Raw genomic sequence first — 19,235 nt, forward strand, 5'->3', positions numbered from 1 at the left:
TGAGGAAATTTGCTGGAAAGTTACCGTGCTTTTCAAATGGTAATTGCTGTCTCCTTACTTGAAATCCGATTTAATTTCAAAACGAAGAGTTTCCCCAATAAGTGGCATACACCTTCGGGACAGATCTCGACGAGAGGAATCGGAATATGCCGAGAAAATATGTTCAAGCACTGTACATTTTGGAGAAAATTGGCAAAATTTGAATTTCTATTGAAGAAAAGTCCTTTTTTCTATTGCAAATAGTTGAACAAATTGTTTATTGATCAATTGTTTATGGAATCCAACAATTTCAGCTATTTTTAGCTCTAGAAAGTGGTCCATTGAATTTATTGTACGTGGAAATCAGCAACAATTAGTTTCTACAATGTGTATTAATTCAATTAGAACCAAGTAACATTCAAATTCAATTTGATTTCCATTCATCCCTTTGCAATCTATCCAACATCGTGCGAATTTCGTCGAAATAAATCACGATTTTCAATTTAAAGATCGTATACTCGTCGCTTGATTAATGCAAACGCTTTGGAGCCGATTTTCTCAAGGAATTCAAACTGCAACCTGGAAATATTCAACACTTTCCCAATTTTTCAGATTATTTCTTCAATAAATTTACTGAATTTCGCAATACATATTCAATTAATCTGAATAAATCGATATCTGATACCTTTGATACATAAATTTCCTCAAATTCCTAAAGCCACTTAATTTTTAGGTCACGATGCAGCTTCTTCTCTTTCTCATTGTGTCAGTGCAGTCTTTTTTTTGCAACGATGTAGGAGTGAGGCCAAAGAGAAAATAGAATGACAGGAAATAAAAGGTGCCGACGGTGCATCATGCCTTTTATCTCGTGCCGCTGCTTCCCACTCGCCCACTCGCCGGTGCACCTTTTTATTATGCACCGCGCATTCCTTCCATGCCCTTTTTGCTCCGCGAGAGGCGCGAAAATAAATAATGTTGAAACGGCGAAAATGCTGCACGGTGATCGGAGTAAACGACTGGCCATTACAGCGCGAAAAGAGAGAAAGATCCGCTAAACGATGACGCATTGTTGAATTTTACTGCCTGAATTTGTGAGATATCGCTAAGACGTGCCCAGAAACCAAACTATCATGTCGAAATGCGATTTAGGTGGGTCGTATTTAAGGATTTATTGGGTTTAAATTATTTGTTAATGCCTTTTTGATACATATTTTAAACTGAAGGCTCATGAGAGACCTTCCCCTGTCTTTGATTTACATATTCAATCCACGAATTTTGCACACGACTTGGCTCACTTCCGATCTGGAAATCACGTTTAACGAAGCACTTCAAAATAAACTGAACATATAAACTTCTAGGTGCGCGGATGGAAAATTCAGAGAAAAATTCCATACTTGCTCGGCCAAATCGCCATCAGAGACGCAAGCTGTCCGACAGTGGTGCCAATCACATTTGCATTTGATCGTGCCGCATCGAGAAATGGCAGGGAAAGAAGGAAATCCGCCGCTGCTGGGAATTACTTTTCCCATTGTGTATACCAGAATGCGTTCCTTCCTTTTTTTATTTCACTCTGGCCCGTGGCAAAATAGGCCGCGCCTGCAATAAAACGCTCAATAGATCCATGCGAGTGGGTTGATAATATTGTATGGTGGAGAATTGGAGGGCGGCCAGTGGCATCGCTTCTCTCTCTCTCTCGACATGAGGCCAAAACTGAAACCATACCCTCGCACAAGAACATTATCGGCAGGATTGAGCGTGTCAGCTTTGCAGCGTTTGGATAGATCGGCATTCTAGAGGGAAAATACTCGTATTCTCCCTGTTTATTGTGTTTCTTTCATACAGAAGTTTTTAGAGATGCCGATTTTATAGCCAATAAGTAGAGTAGAAAGTTTCTGCGACACATTTCAGATGTTTAATAAGAAAATTTATAAACACGGGTTTAGATTTATTTTGCCAAGTTGGTTCTAGTCAGAAATTCGGCCTCAAAATAACGTGGCTGACAACTCCTGTATTAAATTGTTATTGTTGTTATTTTTTCTTCATATCTTTTACACATTTTCAGGAGTGTCAAGGCAGTGGGAGATTTTTTAGCAGTTCAGGGATCTAATAATGTCAGAGATGGTAAAAGAGGGTTAATTTAGTGACTCGGAATGCTTAAAGACCGTCTTTGACGAAGTTTCTGAGCACACCAATAGATTCTTGAGGGTCGAATTAGGTAAAATGGATCTTTTTCCGATCAAAAAATCCAGCGCGACGTGCGTAGCACAAGTAGAACTTTTTTCCCGCCAAAACAATATGAATAAGCTATATGATTGATTCCCGCCGGTCAGAAGTCAATATGACGTCGAAATAATCAGGAGACAGTCCAGCGGCCAATCAGAAGCGTCGAAAAAGAGGCGTGCCAGCCTAATAATTTAATTCCCGCGCATTTTTCTACATTTCCTAACGGTCGATTCGCCAATTACCGGGCTAATCAGCTCTTAGTAAAGAAATAACAACAAAAATATTCATTTTCATGATAAATTTTCCAAGCCAATTTAATTTTACGTTTGAAACTTTCCCGCCGTACTCTACCAGACGCCATATCTGCGCGTCGCGTGAATACGGACCCCGTTGAGGGTATAGAAATAAAAATTTAATATGTAATGAAATATTATCCAAACAGTCCAAATGTCAATAATGAAATTTTATTATTCCATAAAAAGAATAACATGCAGCTACAGGGGATATTGACATTTCCTTAATATCATAGGAGCATAGCGTCAGTTGGTGCTCGGTTTGTAATTTCGCTCGTCAGCTCTGCACAGGAGCACGGGATGCGAAAGCTATCGCCGGTTGCGTTGCAAATAAACAAGCAGGCGGGCCGCAACATAATAAAAGTGGATATTTCTTCCTTCGGCGGTCGGTGCGCAGCGCGTGTGCCGGCCGGGCAAGCAGGTCTAGCGTGAGTTAATGCCTTTTGGCGTGGAAATACGTGTCCCCGGTGTTTTGACAGTAAAATTTTACAATCCGTGCCCGCTTTTGCTACTTTCTGCCTCTGTATATTATTTGCCGGCTGCACATTCACTCGCCACTGGCCTGGTTTTTCCCGACGCGCACACAGCCGGCCTTTTTACACTTTATATATCTCAAATGAAATTCTTGGAAGACAAAAAAATCGTCTGTTTTTCGCTTGAAAATGAAAATCGGAATGGTGTAATAATTATGGCGAAAGAGGGGCATGGAAATATGCAAGCTGCTTAACAAAAATGGAAGCACAATAATCATAAATTTTTGGGGTGAACTTGTGGCGAGGGGAGTCCTGAAAAACTGCATCCATTGCAGTGATAAATGGACGAGAAATGGAATTTCTTGCGTTTCTGAGTGAACCTCATAATTATTGCGGTTTTGGATGCAGTCCAACTTTGTTCAAATAATTTCTAAAACCTTCTTCATTCTAGTAAAATCATTATTCATTTTAGGAATTTCCTAAAATTGGGACGCCAATCTAGTAAAGCTGAAAGAAATTTTTCTTTAAACGTAGCTCCTTTTTTGAAAGGAAACGACTCTGTTTGTCCCGAGCAACACTAAAAGCATGCACTTATTTTTATTTTTCTTGGCACGCCTGGCCTGGTGTGGTGGACGTGCCAGAGCAGCGCCAAAACTGTTTCGTGTTCATTCAATTTGCAAATTCAGGGCCCATTTCCTAATTTCGCGGTCCGAGGTCCGGCACAAGAAAAGGCTCTTTTCTAGCGCGGAAGAGGGTCGTTTCATTCAATTTCTATCTGTCTCTCGCGCCGGCTGCTTGCCTCGCTGGCACACTCGCCCCCCAGATATATATCACATTATTTCTCGTACTAACACGCTAGGGTTACCACATGCTTCAAAATTAATAATTATGATCTATCATAGCAATTTTAGTATTAGAGGTTGTTAAATAATTTCTTGAAAGCATAAGTAAAATTGAATGGTATTTATTTATTACTTTAACTGAAAATTTCATAAAATGTTATTGAATTTGTTACTGATTATCAATAATTTTGGCAGAATTTGGTTAAATTGGCTATTTCATTAGGGTGAAGTCTGATATTCTTCAAAATATAGAGCACCAATTGTCACAGAATAAAATAAATTCACAAATAAGGGTAGCTGGGTCACCCTAGAGTGAGGCAGAGAATGTGGTTGCTGCTGGGACGAGTTTTTCCCTCCTTTTTTCATTTTATTAGTTGGCCGGCACACTACGGCAAACAGATGAACAGGGAAAATACAAAATAATGCGCGAGGGCAGGCTGCCGCGTGCGAAAATATGAGTTGGAGACAAGTGGGGCGTGAGGAGTGTTGTTCCTCTCGGCTGGCTGGCCTTTTAGCGGCTTCCACGATGACCACTTTGCTCATCCCCGAGGCCCTGCGCTTTGCCGTCGAATATTTATTGCTCGTATGCTCGTTCGAGGAATAACACCAACTTCGATCTTTGCAGAAACAAAGGGCACTTAATCAAAACTGATCTCTCGACTCCAGCCGAGTGTAATTTTTTTTCTGATAAGCGCACAATTCAATTAATCACGCCTTGTTTGGCATTTAGGTCTCGGAATTTTTCACCCGCAGATCGTGGAATATTGTTTTCAGCTGCTGACTCGAGACTTTTTCTCCATCCACTCCAGCTACCAACTCACGAGCAGACATAAATTAATCGTAAAAAGGCATTTGATGGCTGCAATTTATAATTATAGCAATCGGATTTTTATGACACATCTCTACGATCAGCACTAAAGGTTATTCAATCCAACTTAAAAAAATGTTCATGTGCAAATGTGGAAAAATTATTTATTTATTATTTAAAAGCATATTTTTATTCAAACATTAAAGATTTTTCAATTGACCAGTTGCATAAACCCTTAGTTATTGAAGCCGCCAACAGATGGCGCAACCACAGACTTTCTTAAAATTTTGTTTTAAGCGGTTTTAAGGCATTTCCGCTGCGATTTCAGACTCAATCTAGTAACTGTGCATTCTTCAATTAATATGCTAATTTTTGACGTGCTGAAAACCAAAATCGGTTCAGCCATTCGCCGTAGAAACGCTGGAAAAGATTTTTTTATTTCAAAAAATAGTTTTTCATGATTCTACGGCGATTGGCTGAACCGATTTTGGTTTCCAACACGTCAAGAAAAAGCAAATTAATTGAAGAACGCACAGTAGCTAGATTGAGTCTGAAATCGCAGCGGAAGTGCCTTAAAATCGAAAGTCTACAGTGGCGCCATCTGTTGGCAGCTTCGAACACTTAGGGTTTATGCAACTGGTGAATTACTTACAATTTTATATTAGTATTTATTTTCTCCATAGCATTTTGCCTCCCAAAAGGTTAATAAGTGGAATTTTTTAATTCATTTAAAAATATAAAGCTTCTTTGAGAGTATAAATGTATTTCTACTAACAGAAATCTTAATTTCGAAATATTTTCAGTAGCAGAAAAGAACAGTACCCACTCTCATCTAGATATAACTTAAAAGCAAATTTTATATTTGAAAATTTATCGTTTCCATGTCTTTTCAATTGAATGAGATGTGCAGAAAAATCTTAATTGGTCTGATTTTTTTCTATTGACGGTTTCAATGACATGATAAGAGACGGTATCTTGAAAATGATGTTGTTTGAGACATCTTTCGCCTCTTATAATTCTAACTACAAATATTTATAAGAAGTTGATGAGAGGCAAACAATCTTATACTGGCCCAGTTTCCCAGTACAATCTCACTATTCCTAGAAATACAAACAAAAAGTTTCGAAATTAGTTCAAGCAGTTTTTCGCGGAAGCAATGGTGCGCGCACGGACTTTGCTAATAATCACTTAAGGCGTGGTGCGGCCAAAAACTTATCAAATCACGCTCCACAGCGCGAAGCAATCTCGAGTGCTCATCTCTTGGCAATTTAATTAAGTGGAGAGACGCGCAAAGAAATTTCGCAGCAGCTGCCACAGGCAATGGCTCTTCAAGTTGAGTGATAATCCGATGCAAAAACTTTCTCACCCGATGAATTAGAATTTTTTATATATTTTTGGTCACCTGCCCTAAAAAAATATAAATTTATAAAAATAATTGGATGGGAAATTAAACTTTTCCCTTCCAGTGAGCATCAACCCGGGGTCAAACATCAAAAATGTTTTAAAATTAATTGAAAGGAAACAAAAATGGCGCTGCTCAATGTAAAGAGCACTCAATATGCAAATGAGCTGAGACGTGCGCTTTGAAGTCGCTGATGCACACCGAGAGTTTCAAATCGCGCGAAACCACATCACTTGGCAAGTTACATTCGTCGAGCAGAAGCAGACGACGTCGCCTTTCATGCAAACCAAAGCTAATTTGGCCGCCGCGAGTAATTGGAGCAGTGGCGAAAGTGCCGAGTTGCATAATTATTATCGACCGATCGGCTGAATCAGCTCCCAAAGATCGAAAAATCGGCTCTCGTCGGCGCGCAGATGAACTTATTTCCGGCGACATTTCCATGTACCTACTCGCGAATGGCTATACTGAGTGGGTATGAGAAGGATGGCTTTCGCAGAGGCCATCAATTACCAGAGGATCCGAAGCGGACCGACGTCGAGATTAAGAGGCGTGACGGGGCCTCCAATGAGTTATTTGCTGACTTTTGACGGGGGTTCAAGCATAACAGCACGGCTCTCTGCACTGCAAACTGTCCCGACGGAATATGTTTAGAATATATCTTAAATTCGTCGATAGTGGAAAGAAGCAACTCACACCAAGAATTTATCTCTGTCTTTCAATTTGCTCTTTTGTATTTTCATTTCCCTTCGCTTTCCAAACCTTAGAGTGTAACGTTAAATATATATTTTTAAAAGAAATTAAAATTAACACTTGTAAACTAGATTAACACCATACCGGGGGTTGGATTCTCGCGACGCGCAGATATATGGCGTCTGGTATAGTTTGGCGGGAACGTTTCAAACGTAAAATTAAATCGGCTTGGAAAATTTATCATGAAAATTCCGTCAGCACAATGAATATTTTTGTTGTTATTTCTTTACTAACAGCTGATTAGCCCGTTAATTGGTGAATCGACCGTTAGATGGCACATTAGGCTAATGGAAATGTAACAAAATACGCGGGAATGAAATTATTAGGCTGGCACGCCTCTTTTTCGACGCTTCTGATTGGCCGACTGGATTAACCTCCATTATTTCGACGCCATATTGACTTCTGACCGGCGGGAACCGACATAGATCGCAACCCGGCCCCCAGTGCATAACACAAAGCTAGAAGTAAATTTTTGGATTAAAAATGGATGGACTTTTGTGTGGCAGAGGGAGAAAGTTGTGGTTCACGTAGAATTCATCACTTTGTCTGTTTTTTATGGCCCTTTAGTTGCAGAAGGCAGTCTATCGTTTTCAAGGGCTGATGGGGAAAGATCATCTGCAGATCACAGCAGTTTTGTTCTTGGTTTGCAGATAACATTTGGCTGATGATGAGGGCCAAATAAAGGGGCCAACAAATCTGCTGTCCATGATCAAAACGTGCTGGATATTGTTGATACTTTTCAATGCAAAATACAAATTAAAAATTAAACACGATACTGAGTTGTTTTTTCATTAATTTAAAAACTCGGACGTCGCTATTAAGGAAAATAATCTACTTTAAATTTTGATGATGAATCTGCTCATCCATTAATTAAAAAAAATCACTCGCACATAGTTTTTCCACGAGCTGTCTTTATCATTTGGCTTTTGTGTCTTGTTTTAAAATAATCAATTGAATATTTCATGGAAGACAGTTGGAACAGCGTGTCATTTTGAAATGTGACGCATTTTTGGAACAGTGCCTGCTCCATGATTCCGGAGCTTTTTCACCCCCTTTTTTGTTTAAATGACTCTTCTTTCAGCGCAACCCTTCCAACAGCAAAGTCCAGCTAAAGATAAACAAGTTGGTCAAGTGACCCAGATTTTCCACAGCCCCCATTCAAACTTTCCTTTTAGCAGCCGAGCGGGTGTTTTATATTATGTCAAGTTGCTGATGCAATAAGCCAACTTTTGTATGTGACTTCCGTTTGAAAAGAGAATTTCGCTGTGAATTTTCAGAAAGTTTCATTACGACAGTTGTGCCATTCAATGAACTGCCTCGAACGAATTTATTTGAATCAACCCGGAAAAGGTGAAAATTTCGCATCCTGCAAAGTGGAAAGTTAACATTTTTCACAATCACTTTGTTTTTTTCCAAAGGGGGTTGTTTCCTATCTGGTTTTGACGTGTGTTTTGTTGAGCTTAGTAAAGAGAGAGAAACCACTCATGCGGATGATTCTGTTTGACGTAATTGAACAGAAACGGAGTCAGCAAGAATAACTGTTTCCATTTTGTGAATAATGTAGGAAATAAATTTGCTATACCTTCGCAGATGAAACTTCCAGAAGGCCAGAATTAAAATTTTAGAACACCGCAATGCATCAATCATGTAACATTTCATAGACAAAGTTTATTTTTTAATTTAATTAACGAAATAGAGCTCTCATCTCATTTTAAACATTTTAATCTTTAGCCGAAGTTCTCTAGCAAAAAAATATGTTTTGATTTTTTCCTCATTTTGTTGCACGGGACAACATTTTAACCTGAAAAAATGTTTTAATCGATATATAACCCAACCAGACCTAATTTATTAACAAAATTCTTTAATTTTTCTTCGGATATTGTGAATTACTGAGAAAGGGGATGAAAAATATTTAATTAATATTAAATGGTTAGATGCTAATTATAATTATCTTACAAATTACCTAAAAAGTTGGCGTATATATCATAATTTTATTTATAACAATCATTAAAAAATACAATTAAAATTGTAGCTTCCTCTATGATTTTTTTTATTTGTAAAAGAACTGACTTATTTTTGCATATTTAATTTACTAAGAGAAAGAACCTACAGAAATATAATTAACCCTTTTAACATAGTAACTAATTTACAAATCTCTTGAGCAAAAAATTGAGCCGATTTGACGGAGAGTATTAAAACAAAATAAAAAAGAGCGTTGTAAGCCTTTTGCGCGATTGATTGGCGTGGCAGTTTGACCCGGCGGTCACGCCCCCGCTATTTGTTCGAGTACACGACACGGCAGACATTATTATTATTTATGCGGAGTGTCGTTGCGCTCCGTCGGTCTGCACGGGGTACGTTTGTAGAGGGTGGCTCGGCGCCCGTGTTCGCGCTGGCTGGCTTTTAGTTCGTTCGTTTGCTTGCTTGCTCTCCCGGCCACAAGAGTGACAGCGAAAGAGAATGGCCCGATAGATTATGGGAAGCATTTCAATTGCTGTGTGAAACCCTCGACTGACAGCGTAATCTAGTTATATGGAACACACTCACACACTCGCGCATTCGCCAATTTCCTGCGGCGAGAAGAGGTGTGCTGCGCGTAAAACGTGTATGCGCGGCGCTAATTTTGGACAGGGGCGCGGATTAGCCCCTGCTGTTTCGCCTATTAATCTCAATGTTGTTGCTTTTTCCCCGCAATCTTGTCCGAACACGATTTTTGTGTTTTTAATAAAGAGAACGATCAGGGCAGTAAATAATCTGCGATAAAATATGCTGTGTGTTATTTTAATATTTTGTCTCGAGCCATTAATCATTTTTATTTTTTGTTACACCATAGGCTTGTTTACTTTAATTTAGGGATATTGTTTTGCGTAATAAATTTGGGTGAGTTATTTTCCTCTGCAGAGCCAATTTATCGATTTTGGTTCATGCAAAAAATTATTATTTTTTGACGTAGTTGAGAGACACAGTGTATACTAAATTTGAGTCTGATATTGCATTTATTTAACACTGAAATGTGTTCAACTAGTTTCAACTAGGTTTCATCTTTCTAGCTACCGTCAGATATATCACTTTTAACAATTCAAGAAATTTCAAATATAAATTGCAGTCTGTAGTTAATTGACTCACAGTGAAGTTTTAAGTCTAAAATTGACCAGTTGCGTAAACCCTTAGTTATTGAAGCCGCCAACAGATGGCGCAACCACAGACTTTCTTAAAAATTTTGTTTTAAGCGGTTTTAAGGAATTTCCGCTGCGATTTCAGACTCAATCTAGTAACTGTGCATTCTTCAATTAATATGCTAATTTTTGACGTGCTGAAAACCAAAATCGGTTCAGCCATTCGCCGTAGAAACGTTGGAAAAGATTTTTTTATTTCGAAAAATAGTTTTTCACGATTCTACGGCGATTGGCTGAACCGATTTTGGTTTTCAGCACGTCAAAAATTAGCAAATTAATTAAAAAAAGTAAAATAGCTAGATTGAGTCTGAAATCGCAGCGGAAGGGCCTTAAAATCGAAAGTCTACGGTGGCGCCGTCTGTTGGTGGCTTCGAACACTTTGGGTTTATGCAACTGGTGAATTGAATGAATTTTTTAATTAGATAAAAAAATCTGGAACCTTCACATCAATTGATGTGCTATTCTAGTTTACTCTAGTTTAAATCTAATTGCAAAATGGATATTATGCTGAGAAAACAAAAATCCTTTCCCATCAAATCAATGGCTTTACAAAATTTTAAAAACGTTTTTTTTTGCTTTCAAATGGTAATCAACACCAAAAATCCAATTTATTTGAAGAATAGGAATTAACAGGCCATTTTATATTAAATTTAGACACGTTTTTTTAATATTTTAATAATTACAATCATTGTATCATTGTTATTTAAATTTTATAAATTAAAACCTTTTCCTGAACCTTCAAAACAAAAAATAAAATTTTTGAATTGTTCATCGACGACACGATGACACAAAAATATCAAGCAATACATAAATTTTTCATTCTGTATAATGTAAAATACCTTTCTCAAGTAAGTGAGGCACATATCTATTTCCGTACCTATGAATAATAATTGCTTTGGAAAAGGGTTAAGAATCTAGTCCAGTACTGAGCGTTAAATTATTCATTGAAAAAGCCACTTCGCCCCAACGATCTCTCGCAGACAAATGGACCTCTTGCATTCGCAAAAGGAAACGTTTAGTTGAAGAGTGCAAGGGGAAAAATATTTTCCTTTCTTCGACCGTCGTCGTGAATAAAAGATACAGAGAATGGCGGAGCAATTTGAGCCGAAAGGAATAGTGGCTAATGAAGCAAAATGCAAATTAATGAGCGTAAATTTTTTAAACGCGGCGTCGGCAAAAGCGCTGTCCGCGCGAAATGCAAGCAGCTAGGCAGCGAGAAAGAGAGGGAGAGAGAGAGAGAGAGAGAGAGGTATTAGGAGCGGAGATAATTAAGGCTGGTGCGCGGCAGCTCGTAACTCACGGCAGCAAGCTCTAATGTAATGCTCAACGCATGTCGCGCCCCTTTACCCAGCAACACACACACTCTGCGCACTGCATGGATGAGGCCGGGTGCTGCATTTTAATCGCGTCTCGAAATTTAATTTCTTCCACTTGCCCGGCGGCCCTGACAATGAGTGGACGGTTTGGCAAAACGATGCAAATTGTTGTGGACGGAAAATTGAAATGGGTTTTTTAGAGCTCTGCGTTTTGGTTTTTTTTTTAGAACAAAATAAATGCATCTTTTGGTGTACATTTTTGTTCAAATGAGATTTTTTTATTTTAATTTGAAATCAAATAATTAAATACGGATAAATTTTTATTTATTTTTCAACACTGATGATGATGATTTACAAGAAATTTGTATTTTTATGTAAAGTCTAAAACTTAATTAGTCAAAATTAGGCAGTAAAATGAAACAGTTTTGAAAATCTTGACCGCAATTTAACTATATTTACTAATTTATTGCTGAGAAAATAATTATCCCCTTTATAATTCGATATTTACTCGTTAATGGATAACATTTATTTATTTTATGTTTCACAGACATCAGTAAAATATAAAGAGACATTTTTTTAAATACAAAACTTTAAAATTGTTTCAAATTTAAATTAATTTTTCTTTTGAAGAAACAAAATCGAGAAAATCTAGCACGTAATTCTGCAAAATATTACAATTTAAAAAATTTTCACGTGAATAAATGGCCAAATTCACGTTCCAAATTAATTCGAGGGTTTCAAATGGTGCAACTGAAGAAGCCGTGTTGATAATGCATATTAATTATTCAAATAGAAAGGCTAGAAATAATTTAAAATTCTGTTTTAATGCGACAATTCATGAATACAAACGAGTTTAACGCAGATGCTAAAATTCCCTACCCTCTGGTGATGACGTGCGCACATAATTGCCCTTTTATTCGGTACAACGCGCATAATTTTTTTGCCCGCCGCCTCGCGGGAGATCTCGGCTCAAAATTGCCACAGCAAAATGCATTTTCGCCGCCGACTGCGCGTCTTCCGAGAGTTCCTCCAGACTTGCGCTTGCAGGCCGAAAATCATTAATCAAACTTTTTGTGTTCGGACGTGCGGGCGAAAAAAGTGCTGCGGCCGCCTTTTTATAATATTATTATGACGCTTTATGAAACGGCAGCTCATTTATTTTTGCCGGCGGCGCACGCAAATCTGGACACATGTTAAAGCCGAGGAAGGATGAATTACTTAAAACGGACCGGATATTGATGGCGCCTGACTTGGAGATGGCGTCTGCGGATTATTTTGCAGCTCAATGAGGATAAATCACGTTGATTGCGGGCTTGCTAATGAAATGTTTCGTTGGTGTACTCTGTTAAAGTGGCACAACTTTTAATGAGGTTTTTTCTTCCCATTAGCCGATATATTATGCTATTCATACCAAAGCTCTTATTTTAAAAGGGGCTGAGTTGAATAGAAATTCTAGGAAGTAAAATATATGTGACATTTTTTTAAAAAAAAATAGCTAAGAGCTTTGTGATTGATGTTGAAAGAAGATTTGCTCGGTTTTACACACATTTTTTTCTCCTTTTCCTTACAGGATTTGGATTCTCGAGGATGGTGTGTAATGGACGTATTTTCTGTCGTTTTCCGTTTTCTATTGTTTTAGATGAGTTATACGTTTCATAGATGCATTTAAAAATCTTTATATGATTTTGACATTCAAATAAGAAATATTTATGCCAGATTAAAGGGGGTTTTTAAATTTTCTGTCAATATTTTCTCAGGGGTTTAGACACAAAAATGCTTAGATAGTGTATATTTAGGGTTTTTAAAATTAGAGCTTAAAAAATCTCAGTGTAAATTAATTAATTTCATTCTACATATCAATTGCTTACATTTATATATTAAACAATTTCCCTGCTTCAGCTCCGCGGAATCCCAGCAGGGCTTCTCGGTTCTCGACTAGTGTTCAAGTTGAATAAATTTAAATAGCTTAACACTCTCCCCTTCACTATAACCAACAAATCAATTTCTAATACGAAACCATAAAGGTTACCTGATCACTTACCAATTTTCAATCAAAATTTCATGAACATTTATTTCTTTTACTTTGATAGAACATAATTGCTTTACTTAAAGTACAATGAAAAAGATTTTCATTGTAATAAATTAGAATCACCTCTACTTTATTTTTTATTTTTATTTAAGATCATTGATCCAAATTTCGTCATATATGGATGCATTTAAAATATGATTAGTTTATAAGGAGAATGTAGAATTTCTGTTCTAAAATAAAGTAAAGAATATTGAATTTATTTTATCTATTAATTTAAACTTACTTGCCTTAAGTGAAGGATAGCAACAATAAAAAATAATATGCATTGTTGACATCAATTAGCAGATGATCATATTTCGAATAATTTTCTCATCAAAAGTGCATGATCAAATTACATAATAGTTAAAGTGGAATGATACAGGGCAACAAACGAAAACTATTTGAATTGTTGGATACCATAAACAACTGATCGATAAACAATTTGTTCAACAAATTTGCAATAGTAAAAAATGACCTTCCTACAGTAAAAATTCGAATTTTGCCAATTTTCTCCAAAATGTATAGCGCTTGAACATATTTTCTTGGCATATTTAGATTCCTCTCGTCGAGATCTATCCAACGGTGTATGCCACTTATTGGGGAAACTCTTGGATTTGAAATTAAATCGGATTTCAAGTAAGGAGACAGCCATTACCATTTGAAAAGCACGCTAACTTTCCAGCCAATTTTCTCAAAAAATTACAGCGCTGCTTTGGTAAATTTAGGCTTTAACTGAATCCTAAGGGATGAGTTTATGCATTGGCAACAAGCATTTTCCAGGCTTTCCAGTATCATTCCTCTTTCAAATAAATTAATTATAAAAAATGAACGGTTTATGTCAGTAATTTTTTGTTTGATTTCGATTCCTCTAGTCACGGTTTGGCTTTTTAACAAAATAATTCGTGATTTTCAATAAAGAGCCGATTTTCTCAGAAATTCCAACGTAAAAACCTGGAAAAATTGTAGCTCATTCCCAATTTTCAGAGCATGTTTTAGGTAAATATAATGAGTAATTATTTTTCAGAATTTTTCAGTATATTGATCCACGCTATCAATGTGTGTTAAAAATTCATTTTTTGAGGGGCTTATGCATGCACTGTTAGTATAGTTATTATTATAGCCCCACAAGTTCCGTTTACACTGACATTGTTGATAAGTGAAGCGGCGCAATTTACGGCAGTGAAGCAGAATTGCTTCCTGCGCGTCGCAAAAGCGTAAATTTCAGGTCGACAAACAAGAAGACATTTCCGATATTATCCGGCCGCAGATATATATATATCAAAGTTCGCGTGCAAAACACCAATACAACAGACAGACAGACAGACACACGTTAGTATATAATATACGTTTTTATTTGATGTTCGCGCGGCGAGTTGCGAGTTCGCGGTTGAATGTTTACTCGGCGGCGGAAAATATATATAAAAGAGAGCCATCGCTACTTTTGAGCTGCTGCCAATGGGAAATATTTTATGTGTTTTGCAGGCTTCGCAACGAACGGCGAGATCTCCATCTCTGGATGGCTGAATGGAAGGAAACAAAAGGCCCAACTCTGATCTGCTCGTTGCCGAAGTTAATATTGCCCTCTGTGATGATTGATGAAATTTTATTGCTCGTCTCGGCGAAAGGTTTATTGAAATCTAGAACTTTTTTACTGTGTTTGCCAAACGAGATGGAATAAAAGAACTAAAGACGAGTTCGCCTGGTGCGTTTGCCAGGTCTGCTTTCCAAAAAAATTATTCCTGCAGCACGCAATCACGGGATTAAGAAGTTTGCAAGTCTGGGAAAAAGAGTACTGGTGAATCGGTAATAAAACAAAGTTGTAAACGTAAAATTTGCAGAAAGCACTTGAAAAGTTGCATCTCTAACCTTCGTTTACATTGTTTCATATTATCTTCCATCTATCTGCATATTCTCGGGATGACATTAAATTTATCTCTGCGCTTCAATTACGAGGAAAACATCATTGTTATGGCACAAGAAGATCTACGCACAGTTCTAATAACAGCTTTATCAGATGCGTTCAAACTTTCTCAACAGTTGAGATTGTAACAGCAGTTATGAAATTATCAACGAGGCTGTTATGTCTGCAGCTATGGTGTAATTACGTCCGTGAATTGTGTCACTATACATGAAATATTTTTCTAGCGAAACTAGGAAACTCTAGGGATGTACAAAACCGATTTAATTTCTTTGACACACCTTGGCCTAGGTCATAAAGTGTTTCTCATTTACACAGATATTTTCAGAGCGAAATTTTTGAGTAGTTCGGTTGGAAAATTTGGAAAACACTGCAAAAGAGATAGATAGTACAACTATTATTTTAGATTCCTCTCTAATAACATTACGTGGAAAGGTTTCAACGATTGCAATGGGAACTAAACGGCGAAAAAAATAATAAAATGTATCTCAGTGGGGTCCAGATTCGTGCGACGCGCAGATATGGCGTCCGGTGGAGTATGTTCACGTGAAAATGCGCGAAAATATGCAAGTTTTGGATAATATTGTGACACAATTTGCATTACTTGTACTAATTGTGTCTTTTGGATCATAAAAACAAACTCTTGACACTCGTACGGCAATCCAAAGAGAGCTTATTGTTTCCCTCATTCAGACGCCATCTTGGATCTGCGCAGTGCGAACCCATTTTATCTCACAACTGGACCCCGCTGAATAAAATAAAACTGTTTTTAGTTCTGGCCTAATTAGTCAAACCAGTTTTTGTTTATGGGCAAGTCAAATAAATATTTATACCATCTAGGAAACTGTGGAAAGACTGAACCCAAAATTTTGATAGCGAGTGATGGAAAATGGTAAATGTATTAGTGCTTGAAACACCATAAATGGTCCAACGTGATTTTTCAAAGGGAAAAACTCGACCGTGGCGTTATTATTATTTACTTTCGCCGGCGCACTTTTGCTTCCATTTCGTTGGAACGAAATAATAACAAACACTCAGCACGAGCAGTAAAACAAATTTTCAGAGCCGAAAATCAATCGGCAATTCGGGCAAGCGGAAGGATATCGGCAGCCAAGTGAATATTTTTCCCCCAATCGCGCGTACTTTTTTGCTCTTTGCGCGATGAAGCAATCGATGAGCTCGAAAAATTGGCGGTAGGGCGCGAGGGAAATGCAAATAGGCCTGGCGTGTCGGTCGCGATTATTTCGCCCGGCTGCAAGGTGCGATGAGAGCAGCGAGATAAGTTATTCGCGCTTGTAAACATGGCATCGTCTTCAGCCTTCAGCCTTCAGCCTTCAACCGGCTTTTGTGCCAGTCGCCGCCGGCAGCCGAGAGCACTCTTTTCCAATATTATGCAGAGCCTTATTGTCTGCTGGCGAAAAAATAAACACGGACCGACCATGAATATTCATTGAGAGGGTTGAAAACTCTAGTCGTGGAAAAATACGCATTTTTCGAAATGATAATAATAATAATTTGTCATGGATAAGTAAAAAATAAAATAATGACAGTCTTTGACGAAGTTTCTGAGCACACCAATCGGTTCTTAAGGGTCGAATTAGGTAAAGTGGATATTTTTTCCGACCAAAAGGTTCGTAGCGCAAGTAGAATGTTTTTTTCCCGCCATAACAATATGAATGCGAGAAGTGCGCATGCGTCAGAGCTGGCTGGATCTGACAAAGAAGTCGGTCTCTCTGCAAGAAGTGCTCAAACCAGCTCTGACGCATGCGCACTTCTCGCATTCATATTGTTTTGGCGGGAAAAAGTTCTACTTGTGCTACGAACTTTTTGGTCGGAAAAAATATCCACTTTGTCTAATGCGACCCTCAAGAATCGAATGGTGTGCTCAGAAATTTCGTCAAAGACTGTCTTTAAATGGAAGTTCAATCTAAGTGTCAAATAATGACATCCTGCCCGTCTATTTTCATTTTATCGTATCCTTTTAAAATAAAATATTTTCTGCGCAAAAAGGTACCGAATTTTTAAACGCAAAAAGTATAAAAAGAGAAAATTATATTTTTAATTAATGTATGAAGGCTCAAAAAAGTAAACATTATATTGTTTCAAATACATTTCATTAATTTTGATTAATTATCCGTTTTCTTACAATAGTTTAAATTATAAATAAATAAATAATTTGCTCTCTCCATTTATATTAGAAATTTTAAATGAAAACTAGAAATCTGCTTGGGTCTTGTGGAGGAATTCTTCCTATAAAAATATAAATTTCATCAAAGCTGATCATTAAATGATATTAAAATTCTCCGCCCTAATTCATTAGCCGACAAGCCAAAAGGCTGCATATACATTACATGGCCATCTCTATCTCTTTCTCTCTCTCACAGGGATTTGTACTCAAGCAAAATTATTCAGAAATAAGCTGGAGACAGAGAGCATAGCAGTCCATGCGCCTGAATGCAAATGACAAAAAAGAAGGGAGTAAAAGTGGATAAGGAGTTGAGACAACAGAAATTTTGTTATTATACCCACGCGCACTCTTTGCTCTGCCGACACTAAGTAAGCAGGACTGTTGAATAACAAGAGTGGAGGAGCAGGACCGACAATAATGAGGGTGTCTGCTGCTCATTGTGCATGTAATCACGAGATTGTGCTTTCAAGAAGAAAAGAGAAGCATTACACCAGTCTTGAGCAGCAGCTGTGCAATTGTACATTTATTCACAGAAAGAAAAAAATGAAACTTTTTATCGGGAGTTGTTATTTTTTCTAGACACGGATAATTACTTTTTAACGAGTAATTAGGAGAGGGTGTACGCTCTGACCGTTTAAACGAAAGTACAGTTTAGAAAATCAAATTATGATTATAATCAAATTAAAAATTTGGGGAGATGGAGTGAGTCCAGATACTCAAAATAATAAGACATTGCGAGCACTAACAATCTTGATGTGTCAAATAATGCCTTGCAGAGAAAGGGAAACTGTGCCGCTGAACAGACTTTCAGTGCAGGTTGCATAAATCACTCCACTCTTTCATTACAAGGCAGATTAAAAATAGTTAACCAATTAAATATAATAATATTTTTAAAAACAGTTTTTCATTTTTAAAGCTATATGTTGATATCAAATATAAAAGTGGCAAATTGTTTATATATTTAATTTAAAAAAATGTTGAATTACATTTATTGTACAACTTTTGCAGATTGAGGTGGAGTCAATTATGAATGTTTTGGAGTGTCCAAAATATAAAAAGTATTTATTGATTCGTTGCATCAAGGTACTGCTACTGCAATTAAAAATAATCTCTCTTCTTTGGTATCTTGTGGGATTGGGGATTGCTATGGTACATTCATTCCAATTTTCTAACTCAATAATAAAAAACCTTCTTGACTCTAAACTTTTCCACCTCTTAGCACAGGTAAATTGTTGATGGAACAGTAAAATCCAAAAGAAATAGCCGTGAATTTCAGATATTATATCTGAGATCTTGATAATAATGTAAAACATTTACTTCATATCTGAATTGCACAACAACAAAATTCATATATAGATGTCAGTTCAAAAACCAACCCTTAAAAATAGGTTCAAGCAGCAGGGGCCAGATTCGTGCGACGCGCAGATATGGCGTCTCTGGCGGAATACGGCGCGAAAAACGGTCACGTGAAAATGCGCGAAAAGAACTAAGTTTTCGTCAATATTGTGACGGATAATTTGCATTACTTGTACTTATTGTGTCTTTTTGACACTCGTACGGCAATCCAAAAAGAGCTCTTTGTTTCCCACATTCAGACGCCATCTTGGATCTGCGCATTGGGACCAATTTTATCGCGAATCTGACCCCCGTTGGGTTAAAGGGAATTTCTCATAAATTTAAACCTATAAATGTAGGCAAATGCTAATCAGTTCGCAATTTTCAGGGAATTTTTTAAGTAAAAGGGTAACTATTCCAGATTTTTTTTAGTACTGATCCGCTTCAAGTGCTCAAAACAAGCA

General features: G+C 37.3%; 1 protein-coding gene across 1 annotated transcript in view; it reads right to left on the reverse strand.

Annotated features, from left to right (window-relative positions):
• The window catches only part of LOC135945872 (glutamate receptor ionotropic, kainate 2-like), a 54,229-nt gene that overhangs the window by 32,673 nt on the left and 2,321 nt on the right, over positions 1–19,235 (reverse strand). The gene's annotated exons all lie outside the window — the stretch shown is intronic.

This window comes from Cloeon dipterum, chromosome X (genome assembly GCF_949628265.1).
Source record: "Cloeon dipterum chromosome X, ieCloDipt1.1, whole genome shotgun sequence".
Taxonomy (NCBI): domain Eukaryota; kingdom Metazoa; phylum Arthropoda; class Insecta; order Ephemeroptera; family Baetidae; genus Cloeon; species Cloeon dipterum.